The sequence below is a fragment of the Ammospiza caudacuta genome, chromosome 24 (assembly GCF_027887145.1).
Source record: "Ammospiza caudacuta isolate bAmmCau1 chromosome 24, bAmmCau1.pri, whole genome shotgun sequence".
NCBI classification, from domain to species: domain Eukaryota; kingdom Metazoa; phylum Chordata; class Aves; order Passeriformes; family Passerellidae; genus Ammospiza; species Ammospiza caudacuta.
The window spans coordinates 3,485,834-3,498,975 of NC_080616.1; positions in this window are offsets into that span (position 1 = coordinate 3,485,834).

Genomic DNA, 13,142 nt, shown 5'->3' on the forward strand with positions numbered 1-13,142 from the left:
TCCCTGAGATTGGGGTGTCCCATTAATGAGGGTGCCCTAAGATTGGGGTGTCCTATTAATGATGGTGCCCTGAGATTGGGGTGTCCCATTGATGAGGGTGCCCCATTAAAAAGGTGCCCTAAGATTGAGGTGTCCCATTAATGAGGGTGCCCTAAGATTGGGGTGTCCCATTAATGAGAGTGCCTTAAGATTGGGGTGTCCCAATAATAAGGATGCCCTGAGATTGGGCTGTCCCATTAATGAGGGTCCCCAATTAAGGAAGGTGCCCTGAGATTAGGGTGTCCCATTAACGGGAGTGCCCTGACATTGGGGTGCCCCATTAATGAGGGTGTCCCATTAATGAGAGTGTCCCATTAATGAGGATGCCCCATTAACGAAGGTGCTTTGGCATTGGGGTACCCAGTGCTGCTCCTCCCTGGGGAGGTTCCATGGGTCTCCCCTCATGGTGGAGGACAGGACACCAGAAGGTCCCCAGACCCCTGGCAGGTCCCACATCCCTCCTTCAGGCAAACATTCCCAGCCCAGCTGGAATGTGTGAAGATTGGGGGAAAACAACCCAAAAGCAGCATCCTGGGGCTGTGAGGGTGGGCTGTGACTCTGGCACATGATGCACCAGCCTGGACCCCTCCAAATGCAGCCCCTTCCTAGGAAAGGCCAAATTCACCCCCCTGGATCTGATTTTCCTTTTCCAAGGGAGAAATGCTCTGGTGATGCCCAGCTTCATCCTGCCCCAGGATGCTGAGAGGATCCAGCTGCCAAGGGTTATGGATGCTGAGAATTTCAGACTTTCTGTGCTGACAGGCACTGGCCCCCAGGAGAACACTGCACTGACCTGAGGCCGTGGAGAAGCTTCCAGAATGGAATGACAGAACTGGGATTGTGGATGTGGAGTTTGAATGGAAGTGTGTGATACCACAAGGTGGAAAACTTAGAGCTTAAGGTTTTAGAATATAGCAATATATATAAATCAAGATGGAGGTTTTAGGGTGGTGGCTGGTTGTTTTTCACCTTCTTTTCCATGGGTTTGGGTGACATTTTGTAATTGGACAGAAGAGTCTGCATTGCAGCTCTTTGGGATCAGTTACTGGGTTAAAAGGGAAAATAATCTGGTGTCAGTATGTAATTGGATGGTTTAGTCTTAAAAGACCTTGTAGCAAGAGATTGTTTGCCTTCTAATAAAAAGCTGCCGAGCTCACAGTAGTGAGACTGTTTTACTGATAAGAAATAACAAACACCTGAGTCCCAACATGAACTATCATCTCAAGTGCCTTCAGCCCAGATCCAGAGAAACTGATATGACCCCCAGGAGAACACTGCACTGACCTGAGGCCAAGGAGAAACTTCCAAAATGGAATGACAGAAGTGGGGTTGTGAGTGTGGAGTTTGAATAGAGGCGTGCAATATCACAGGGTGGGAAACTTGGAGTTTAAGGTTTTGGAATATAGCAACATATATGGGGCAAGATGGAAGTTTTAGGGCAGAGGCTCCTCCTTCTTCTTCACCTTCTCCATAGGTTCGGGTAGTTTTGTGTAATTGGACAGAAAAGCCTGCATTGACAACTTTGAGTGATTAGTTTTTGGATTAAAAGCAAAAATAATTTATGTGTCATTTCTTAATTGGATAGTTTAGCCTTAAAAGACCTTGTAACAGGAGTCTGTTGGCCATTCTGTGCCTTGTTAATGAGACTGCAGAACTCACTGCTGTGAGACTGTAACATAGATAAAAAACAATAAACACCTGAGTCTGAACCTGAGCTATTGTCTCAAGTGCCTTCAGTCCCGACCTCAACAGAGGTGGGAAAAAGAAGTTGAAAACCAGCACTAGTCCTGATAGCAGGGAGGACAGAATTGCCCCCCTGGCTCAGCAGTAAGGTTTGAAGGAGTGAAGGGAGGCTGTTGGGTTCTTATCCCAATCCTAATCCCAACTGTAATCCATCCCTATTGCAATGAGCTCAGGTCCTGCTCATTCCCTGCACATGGAGGAGCCATCAGCTCCTGGGTATGAATTAAATTTGTTCTTTTTTCAATCTGTATCCTGGGGGTGATCCTGCTGTCGATGTCTCCTGCTTTCCTGGGGTTTGGCTTGGTTTTCCTCCTGCCAAAGTGAAGGTGCTGCTGTGGGATCAGGTGCCTCAGTGGCACAGAAGGGCTGATGTGAAACCAAACCACCCTGGCCAGGAGAGCTGGCTCTGGGCAGCAGGATCAGCAGCTCTGGTGGTTTGGGCTTTTCCCAGGGAGTGGATCCCAGCTCACGTCCTGCTTTTTCACAGCTGCTTGGGATAACCTGGGGGTCTCTGCCCCAAATCCCTTCCTGGCCTCTGCTGCAGCCAGGTCGAACTTTTGGAACCCATTTTTATATCCTGGTGTGTCCCTTCCCATGGTACCTGGGCTGCCTGGGAGCAGGGAGTTGGAGTTGGTATTTGTATCACATTTATTTGGTTTTTCAGAGGTGAAAAGATGATTTTAATAAAGCTGAGTGGGTTCCAGGCCCTCCCCAAGCTGGACAAGTGCAAGGTTGGAGAGAGCTTTGTGAGCCTCCAATCACCTCTTTGGAGGTGGGATCCAGCCTTAGAGTTGGAGCTGGGTGGGCTCCATTCCAGGCCTGTGCCCTTCTAAGTATTTTAATTATTTTTAATTCCCATTTCCCTTCCTGCATCCTGCTGCCTCCAGCCCTGGGGAGGGACGGGGATCCAACCAGTGTCTCTGAGCCCTGGGGACATGTCACACAGGGGTGGGACAAGGAGGATGTGACCCATGTGGAAACCACAGAGGGTTTCGATGTGTTTATGAGCCTGGCACAACTTCCTCTGCCCAAATTTCCCAGTGAAGGACTCAAGTTCTCCAGAGGCACCCAGGATGTGCAGTGGGTGACCCGTGGGTGACAACCCCCTCCCATGACAAAGCTGAGGGACATCTGGGGAGGTGGATTGCATCTCTCTGTGTCTATCCCCTCATCCTGGGATGTGTGTGGGCTGGGAGCCTCTCCCATCACCCCAGAGTGATGCTCTCGTGGAAAAGGTGAGTGGCGCTGGCCACGGGTCACACTCTCACCCCCAGGAAAAGCTCAGGCAAGAGTTATTCTTGAAAAAAAAAAAAAAGTCGAATTTCCTCTTTTCCTTCCTGGTGCAGGCACGTGGTGGTGAGGTCATGGAGCGCTGGGCTGGCCGCAGGACATGCCTCGGGCTCGGCGTAATCGCGTCCCCGGGGCCGCAGCCGGTTCTGGCCGGAGCGGGGGCAGCTCCGCGCCCCCCCTGCCCCTCCAGCCCCACTTTCCTCCCGGTCAAGCCGCCACATCCTGAGGCTGCCCTCGGGCTCCCAGCGCGGCTTCAGCCTCCCCGCGCTGAAAATCAGCCCCAGATGTGGCCAAACAGCTGCGGCTGCACCAGCGGGGCTGCCCAGGGACACGGGGACAGCAGCAGGGACCTGGTTGGTGGCCGGGTCTGAGAGTCAGGAGCTGCTGGGGATTTGGTCCCACCTGTGGGGCGGCAGGGAATGCTCTCAAGGGAGGGGTGACAGGGACACCCAGGGGCCCCCCAGTCCTTGGGGAGAGGCTGTGGAGCCTCAGCCTGAGAGGACATGGGGCAATTCCCACTGCTCAGTGCCATCCTGGGGCTGTTTTATGGGAAGCAGGATCACTCACTGACAGGATCCAGGTCCCCATTGCTGTGCCACCACCTCCAGCACGAGCTGAGCTGTCCCAAGGAAGGGGTGACAGGGACACCCAGGAGCCCCCCCAGTCCTTGGGGAGAGGCTGTGGAGCCTCAGCCCTGCTGGCAGAGCCTCAGAGGATGTGGGGCAATTCCTGCTGCTGAGTGCCATCCTGGGGCTGTTTAAGGAAGCAGGATTTGGCTGGAGTGCCATCCTGGGGCTGTTTTTTGGGAAGCAGGATGGCTTGGTGACAGGATCCAGGTCCCCATTGCTGTGCCACCACCTCCTCCCAGCGGGTGGCACAGCCCAGCCATGGGGACATTGTGAATTTTAAGAGCCCTGGGGACCTCTCAGGCCCAAGGTCCCTGGCTGAGCGTGGGGCTGCTGGCCCTGCTTGGAGCTCTGGGGCGGGAACCACACGCTAATGAAAAGAGGATGGAAAACTCCTGTGGTTCCTTGGAAATCCTGCACAGCTTCGAGCAGCCCACACCGGCTTCCAGATGTGGCAGCAGCAGCCACGGGATGAAATTCTGATGGATTATCTTTAATTATGAGTGCTGGAGAGGGGGTGGCAGCTCAGATTGGCTCTGCAGCAGTGCTGGTCAGGGCAGCACTGGGGAGCCCCTTCCCCATGGCTGGAATTGGGTTTGGGGTGGCTTGGCTCTGCCTCACGCTCTCCTCATTCAGCTGGGACTTGTCTGGCTCATCTGAGGCCCTAAACTTTGCAAGGTCCTTGGGGATCCTTGATTCATTACATTCCTCTGGGTGTGAGGAATAGTTCTGGGAGCTGCTGACTCTCCATGGCTCGGATACCCTCAGCATCCTGATGCCAATCCTGCATCCTCCCCCTGCCAGAACATGGAATATGCCCCCTACTCAGGGTCCAGCTGAGTGTCCCCTGAGCACTGGGGGACACAAGAGCCCAGGCAGGTTTTTTATCATGTTTTTGTGCTCTTCAGCCTCTCTGGGCACCACGCTGGGGTGGCAGCAGCTCCGAGGACCCTGCGGGGCCAGAGGAGCCGCTGTGCCGGGGGCTGCGGGGCTGCGGGCGGGATGATGGGCGGAGGCGCAGCAGCACATGCCAAGATGCATCAGCCTGTGTTTTTCTGGTGGTGCCTGAAGGTTGTTTGTGCTGTCAAACAGGGATGATCCAATGCTCTTGGCATAGGTGCAAGAGCAGCCTCCGGGCACACGCGCTGCTCTCGGTTGGGAGTGGGGTGATCGTGGTTATCACTGCCCTAAACATCACTGCAGCCCCCTCCACACTGCTGTGGGACCCTGTTTCTTACCAGTTTTTCATAAGCAAAACTTTTCAGCAGTCCTCAAACCACCCCTTTGTGTAGGAGTGACGGGGGTAGAACGGTGGGGATGGATGGAGATGAGAGATCTCTGCAGCCAGGGCTGGAACTTGTGGGTTATTGCAAAGGGCCTGGGTGCAGGGCCCTGCTGGGAGCTGCCAGCCACAGCTGGAGCAGGGCTGAGAGAAGAGAGGGGCAGAGAGGATGAGAGGGTGAGAGAGTAAAAGGGTAAGAGAGTAAAAGGGGAAAGAACATAAAAGGCAAGAGACAAGAGGTAAGAGTACAAAGTTCCCTTTACAATACCATAAATCTTCGTCTGTGCTGAATATTCTGATTCTCACTAACCAATCTAGTCCAAGATACAAATCCTATAGCATTTCCATACAGCCTATAAGAATCATTACATTACCTTCCTGTGTTACATTTTAAACCCTAAAAACTCCTCTTTGGGCCCCTTCTGCCAAGCTGTAGGGTCTGCTCTGACCCTTGGGCCTGTCTGCAAGCAGAGGGTGTTGTTCCATCAAAAGGGGATCACCTTCAGCTGGCCATGCCATTGTTTTCCAGTTGTTCAGTAACTGAGGTTTCTCAAAGCTTGTTTTCATTTCAATCTTGCTTATAGTTTCCATATTCTCAAAATCTTTTGCCAGGCAATCATATTTATAAGGCTTTCCTGTTTCATCTTCCCCAACACCTTTGCATCCACAGCACTGATACCACCCAGGGTTGGATGGAGCTTTTGGTCCTTGGATGAGCAGGGAAGCAGCTCACCTGCTGGAAGGACCATTTGTTTTCTTGGAGGAAGCAGCAAGCCATCAAAATTTGAGCCTCCAATCCCACACAAGCAGCTGGAGCCATTTCACCCCATTCCTGCGAGCTGCTCAGCTCCATTCTGGCACGGGCTGGAATTGTGATGAGCAGGGGGAAGAGAATGGGGAATGTCCCCTGGGAGTGAGGATGAGGACACTGAGATGGGGACGGGAGCTCCGTGTCCAGCTGTGAGGGAGATGGGAAAGGCTGGATTTAGCATCAGCTCTGGCCGGGAGCGTGGGAGCAGCCGGAGCTGCGGGGTTTGCAAGGGAGATGCAGGCCCAGCTCTGTCCCTGCTCCATCCTCATGTGTCCCTTCCCATGGTGCCTGGGCTGCCTGGGAGCAGGGGGATGGAATTGATATTTAAATCCCATTTATTTGGCTTTTTGGAGGTGAAAAGATGATTTTAATAAAGCTGAATGGATTCCTGATCCTCCCCAAGCTGGAGAGAGCTTTGTGAGCCCCCAAACACCTCTCCACCCCCTTACCACCACCCTCTCCCTACCAGCCTTTGCAAATTCAAAATCTCCCATTTTCAGCCCAAAATTAACCCCTTGGCCTGAGCCAGGGCTGCCAGCATAGCTGAGGGGGCAGTGTGTGTGTCCTATCAGCTCCCCCAGGAGCTCCATCTCTTAAAAAACCTGCTTGAACTTCATCCCTGTGTTGGGAAAGGGGTGGATCCAGGTGTGGAGCCAGTGGTGGCTCCCCTACGAGTTCCATTCCTCCAAAAACCAACCCCAACTTCATCCGTCTGACGGGAAAGGAATGAATCCAATCTGGGTGTGAAGCAACAACCAACTTTCTCAGAACCACCATCCTTCCAAAAACTTGCCTGATCATCCCTCTGATAGGAAAGGGATTAATCCGGGCATGGAGCCACAACCAGCTTCCTCAGAACCACCATCCTTCCAAAAAACCTCCTGAACTTTATCCCTCCAAAAACCCTCCTGAACTTCATCCCTCTGATGGGAAAGAAATTAATCCAGGTGTGGAGCCACACTCAACTTCCTCAGAACCACCATCCCTTCAAAAACCTTCCTGAACTTCATCCCTGCCATGGGACAGGTCTGGACTCAGGTGAGCCAGAGAGCTCCCACAGCCAAGGCTTATCAGGGATAAACCACTCCTGGCATCCCTGACCTGCCCTGGCATCCCACCTGCCAGGTAGGGCTCCTGCTCTCCAGGGCCATCCTGGAGCTGCTGGCAGGAGGGAGGAGGCAGCTCCACGGTGCTAAAATCGCTGCTGCTAATGAAAAACAGGCTCCAGGCAACCAAACAGCTGATCCATGGCCGCCAGCTGAGTAATGCCTCGAATTCCTGGCAGGAGCTGCTTCCTTTTGGGAGGCGAGGGCTCCTTCTCCAGCAGGCAAGGCACTGCTGTCCCCCCATCCCCATTAACCCCCTTCAGGGATCAGGGAATGGGATGATGGAGATTACACACTGCTAGGGGTCTGTCCAATCCTTTGTCCGTCCATTTTTGTCCCCTTCTTTGTCTGTCTGTCCATCTTTATCACCCTCCTTATCTGTTCCATCTCTGTCCCCCTCCTTGTCTGTCTGTCCATCTTTGTCCCCCTCCAGAAGATGATGGGCAGAAGCTCCAAGGTGCCCATAGAGAAGAGTTCTTGTCCCCCCCGTCCCCATTAACCCCCAGCTGCCCTTCAGCAATCAGGGAAGGGGATGATGGAGATTATACACTGCTAGGGGTCTGTCCAATCCTCTGTCTGACCATCTTTGTCACCCTGCTTGTCTGTTCCATCTTTGTCCTCCTCCTTGTCTCTCTGTCCATCTTTGTCCTCTCCTTGTCTGTCCATCTTTGTCATCCTCCTTGTCTCTCTGCCCATCTTTGTCCTCCTCCTTGTCTCTCTGTCCATCTTTGTGCCCCTCCTTGTCTCTCTGTCCATCTTTGTCCCCCTTCTTGTCTCTCTATCTTTGTCCTCCTCCTTGTCTGTCCATCTTTGTCCCCCTCCTTGTCCGTCTGTCCATCTTTGTCCCCCTCCAGAGAATGATGGGCATAAGCCCCACCGTGCCCTGTGAGAACACCCCTTGTCCCCCAAGGTGTCCCTTTGGCTGGCAAGGATGTCTGTAAGATTTCCGTGTAACAACTAAATAAACTATTTAGTGCAATACAACAGATGTCCCTCAGGGCCGGGGGTCCTGCCGCTTTCAGGGATGGGGGCGAGCAGGGAAAGGAGCTCAGCAGCTCCGGATCGTGCTGCGGGGTGTGGAGCAAGATAAGGCCGTGACTCAGCCTCAGCCTCATCGCTGCTTCCCCTCCTTCCCAGCAAAGCCCCGCCGGCACCTGGGGACCGCGTCTGGGTGTCCGTGCGGAGCCGGGGCCAGCGCTGATGTAAACAGCTGCGGCTGCCGATAAACAAGCGGCCCCGGCGGGAGCACAAACAGCTCCTCTGTTCTGGCTCCGGGCTCTGCTCCTCCACAGAGCCACCCCAGCCCCGTGCCGGGGGGTGCCACAGGGCTGTCACCCCACCAGCCTGCAGCTGGGCGTGTGTGGGGGTCACATTCCCGGTTTGGGGGGTTCAAGCGGGGTTTAGTCCCACTTTAGGTCAGGGACAGTCCATCACACACAGAGAGCTGTGGCATCCGGGGAGGGTTTGGATGTCACCTTGCTCCTGGCCATGGTGACACGCAGGGAGCCCCCAGGTGGTGCTGGGGCCTGGCTGCCCTGGGGCATTCCCAAGCTGCCCCCACTGGTGCCCAGCTGCTCCTGGCAAAGCCCCTGGACCCCCGGCCATGGGTCAGGACCCTCGTGGCAGAGCCAGGGCTGCCCCCACAGTGCGCTGTGAGCCCTGGGTGATGCCCAGCAGGGAATGGGGCACGCTGGGCACTGTGGCCCCCCAGCACCCTCGTTCAGGGTGTGCTGGGGACTCCCCCAGAGCATGGGCACAGCATCATTGCCCCAGGGTGGGCATCGTCCTGCTGCCACCCTGAACCCACAGCTGGTGGCACCTCCTGCCCTGTGTCTCCCCCAGACTCTGTGGGTGCCCATGAGCAGCTGCCTGGGAAGGTTTGAAGGTTTGGAGGGTTTTTGGCTCTGGCCCTGCCACATTCCTCAGTGGAGGGAGGAGTGGAGCTGGAGCCTGATGTGACTCAGCCACAGCCACGAGCACTGGGGACATGCTGGTCACCCACGCGGGGCTGTCACCCCTCTTTGGTCCCTCCTCTGACATGGGCACCCCTCCCTGACCCCAGGCTGGGCTCTCTCAGTGCCCCAGGACCCCCGAGCATGTGCTGGGGTGGCGGGAGGTCTCCTGAGAGCCTCTGTGGTCAAGGAGCCCGGGTTATGATAACTCTGAGCAGGGACTTTCTCCACAGGTGCCGGACACAGCCTGACCCTGCGGTTCCCTCGCTTCCAGCCTGGCTGAATTCCCTGACCTGCATCAGCCAGGGTTGACCCTGTGGGGAGGGGGCTGCTGCCAGGGGACCCCGAGATCCCCCTCTGATGGGAGCAGGGTACGATGTTCCAGTGTCCCCATGGGTGTTCCAGTGTCCCCATGGATGTTTCATTGTCCCCTATGGGTGTCCCAGTGTCCCCATGGGTGTTCCAGTGTCCCTTAGGATGTTCCAGTGTCCCCATGGGTGTTCCAGTGTTTCTATGGGTGTTACAGTGTCCCCATGGATGTTTCATTGTCCCCATGGGAGTCCCAGTGTCCCCATGGATCTCCAGTGTCCCATGGGTGTTTCAGTGCCCCCAAGGGTGTCCCAGTGTCCCCATGGATGTTTCATTGTCCCCACGGGTGTTTCAGTGTCCCTATTGATGTTCCAGTGTCCCCATGGATATTTCATTGTCCCCACGGGTGTTTCAGTGTCCCTATTGATGTTCCAGTGTCCCCATGTATGTTTCAGTGTCACCATGGATGTTCCAGCATCCCTTAGGGTGTTCCAGTGTCCCCATGGATGTTTTATTGTCCCTATGGATATTCCAGTGTCCCCATGGGTGTTCCAGTGTCCCCATGGATGTTTTATTGTCCCTATGGATATTCCAGTGTCCCCATGGATGTTCCAGTGTCCCCATGGGTGTTCCAGTGTCCCCATGGACATTCCAGCGTCCCCATTGATATTTCAGTGTCCCTATGGATGTTCCAGTGTCCCCATGGGTGTTTCAGTGGTTTCAGTGTCCCCATGGGTGTTCCAGCATCCCTATTGATGTTCCAGTGTCCCCATGGGTGTTCCAGCGTCCCCGTGTGGAGCAGGCAGCACAGGAGGGATGGAAGGAGGAGGGGAAGGGGGGGATTTGCTGTGGGATGAAGGCTCCAGCCTCATCACAACATCCTGAGCCCTCCCCTGGCAGCGGCTGGGAGGGAAGTGCCTTCCAAGCCACATTCCTCCACTCCTGAAGGAACTGGCTCGGGACCTTCCCACGGGGATTTCCAGCCTGGGCACACATGGCTGCAGCTTGGATAGGGCTGGTCGGGTCCTGGCTCAGCTGCAGCACTCAGGAGACTGCGGGAGATCATCCTGACCCTCCAGTGAATCACCGGGAAGGAACTGATTAAGACCTTGCAACATTTTCCTGCTGGAAATAACTTTCTCCACAGAGGCAGCCCGAGGCTGGTCCTAGGATGCAGCTGGGGGGATTGGATGTGTCACAGGTTTTATTATCCCTGCTTTGGGGCTTGCTGGCTGGAAAAAGCCTCCCAAAATGAGGGATTGGTTGGGATGTGCTCGCACTCCCATGGGGGTGGGAAGAGAGGGTATTGCTGAAGGAAGAGAATTGAGGGATGATCCAGCCTTGGCCATGGTGGAGTTGTGGCTGCAGGGGGTGGTGCTGGTGGCTGCTCCAGTCCCCTTTAGGGACAGGGACAGCCACCCTAAATTTTGCCTCCCCCAGATTTTCTGGCTATGGCGTGGGCACAGAACAGCTGCCACCTTTGGCTGCTCCTGGCCCTTTGGATATGCCACAGGTTTTATTATCCCTGCTTTGGGGCTTGCTGGCTGGAAAAAGCCTCTTGAAATGAGGGATTGGTTGGGATGTGCTCTCACTCCCACGGGGGTGGGAAGAGAGGGAATTGCTGGAGCAGGAGAATTGAGGGATGCTCCAGCCTTGGCCACAGTGGAGATGGGGCTGTGTGAGGGTGGTGCTGGTGGCTGCTCCAGTCCCTTTGGAACAGGGACCATCCTGCCCTGCCTTGCCTCCATCCCTGCATCCTCTGTGCTGGTGCCAGCAGATGTGGGCACCTCTGGATGCCCAGGAAGCTCCACAGCCTCATCCCACCTTCCCCCCTTGGCTGGCAGTGCCTGTGGGGTGAGAGGGGCAATTCCTGCACAGCACCAGCATGGTGACAGTGCTGTTGGTCCCAGTTTGCAACTGGGAGATAGACAGCCACCCTAAATTTTGCCTCCCCCAGGTTTTCTGGCTGCAGCGTGGGCAGGGAACAGCTGCCACCTCTGTCACCTCTGCCACCAGCCCCGTTTCTGCTCCGTGACTCAGGGATTTCAGCAGGTTTGGGAAGGGAGGAGGGGCAAAAGCCACTTCCCTGCCAAAAAAAAAAGGAGGCGGATGCTGCTCTCGCCCTCTGTCATGCTTGAAGCAGATTAATATTAACCCGTCCGTCCATTCTGCCGTCCCTCTGTCCTGCTCTCCTTCTGTCCCTGCCCCACAGCTTGTCCCATGACCCAGCATATGACACTTTTCCTGTCCCTTTAAAGCAGAGGGCAATGAGTGTGTGGGACATGAGCAGCCGTGGCCCCAGCCAGTGTGAAGGGGCCTCATGTGCTGCCACGGGGTCCCCGTGAGTCACCCCTGGTGCTGGCATCACTCACCCTTGTCCCTTGGTGTCTATCCTGGTGTCCTCCCAGCGTGGGAGCTGTGAGGCTCCCAGAATAGCTTGTGATGAAAAGTGGGGGTGATGTCTCAGTGTTTTGGGGAGGAAGACGTTATCTGGGGAGGATGGCTGATTTCTCATGCAGAGCTCTCCCTCCAACCTGTCACCTTTATCACCTTTATCTGCTGCTGTTGCTAAGGCACACTGAGGGTGACAAGACCTGTGACATTAACGTGCTGGTGCAGATCTGACACTATCTTGGGGCTGTCACTGCAGTCCCCAACTCCAGCTGCTTCCCAGCTCTTCCCCATCTCCTCCAGCAGGTCACTGATCCAAACCCTCCACTCTTGGCATCAGCTCTCAGCTCCAAGAAAACCCCTCAGCACTTCTGCAGCCCCAGCAGGGTTTCCGGCCCAGGGGAGCAGATCCTGCAGTCCCTCCATGCTCGGATGTGGTGGCTGTCACCCACACGTGGCCCCATCGTTGTCACCGTGTCCTGTTGCAGCCGCATCCCTCTGTGTGTGTGTGTGGAGCAGTTTGCTTTCGGTTTCCCGTCAGTCAGAGTGCTTGGCACTGCCATGGATCACCTCGTGGCCACTAATCACTCCCAGTCGCCTGGAAATAAACAGGCAGCGAAGAGGAAAATCCCAGAGCTGGGAATGGGGCTTGTTGTGTGGCTCTGCTGTCCCCAAATCCAGTCCCTCACAGATCCCTGTGCACGGATCTGTCCAGGGATCCACCTGCACCTGTGCAAAGGGATCTGCTTGTGCACATGGGGATCCATCTGTGCACAAATGGGCCCAGCCATGCACACAGGGATCCACCCATGTACACGTGGATCCACCAATGTACATCAATGTATACGTGGATCTGTCCATGCAAACTGGATCTGTCCATGTGAACATGGATCTGTCATGCAAACATGGATCCACCCATGTACACATGGATCTGTCCATGTAAACATGGATCTGTCATGCAAACATGGATCTTTCCATGCCAACATGGATCTGTCCATGCACACAGGGATCCATCCAATGCAAACATGGATCTGTCTGTGCACACTTGGATCTGTCCACGCAAACATAGATCTGCCCATGCACACAGGGATCTCTCCATGTAAACATGGATCTGCCCATGCACACATGGATCTGTCCTTCCATGTGTGCACCCATCGATGCCCCCGGATCTGTCTATGCTCATGTGAACCCATCCATGCACAGGATTTGTCCGTGTCTGTGCAGATCTATCATGCACACGTATGCAGCTGTCTGTCCATGCACATCCCTGCAGATGCCTCTGCTGGTGCACGTGTGGGTCCATCCGTGCAGATGGATCTGTGCTCACGTGGGCTGATCAATGCTCATGGATCTATCCGTGCACACCCTTGCTGATGCATCCATCCCTGCACGTTCTAATGGGTGTCCATCATATGTGTGTGTGTCTGTGTGTGTGTCTGTGTGTGTGTCTGTGTGTCTGTCTGTGTGTCTGTGTGTATGTGCATGTGTCTGTGTGTCTGTGTGTGTCTGTGTGTTTCTCTGTGTGTGTGTGTGTCTGTGTTTGTCTGTGTGTCTGTGTATGTCTGTCTGTCTCTGTGTTTGTCTGTGTGTCTG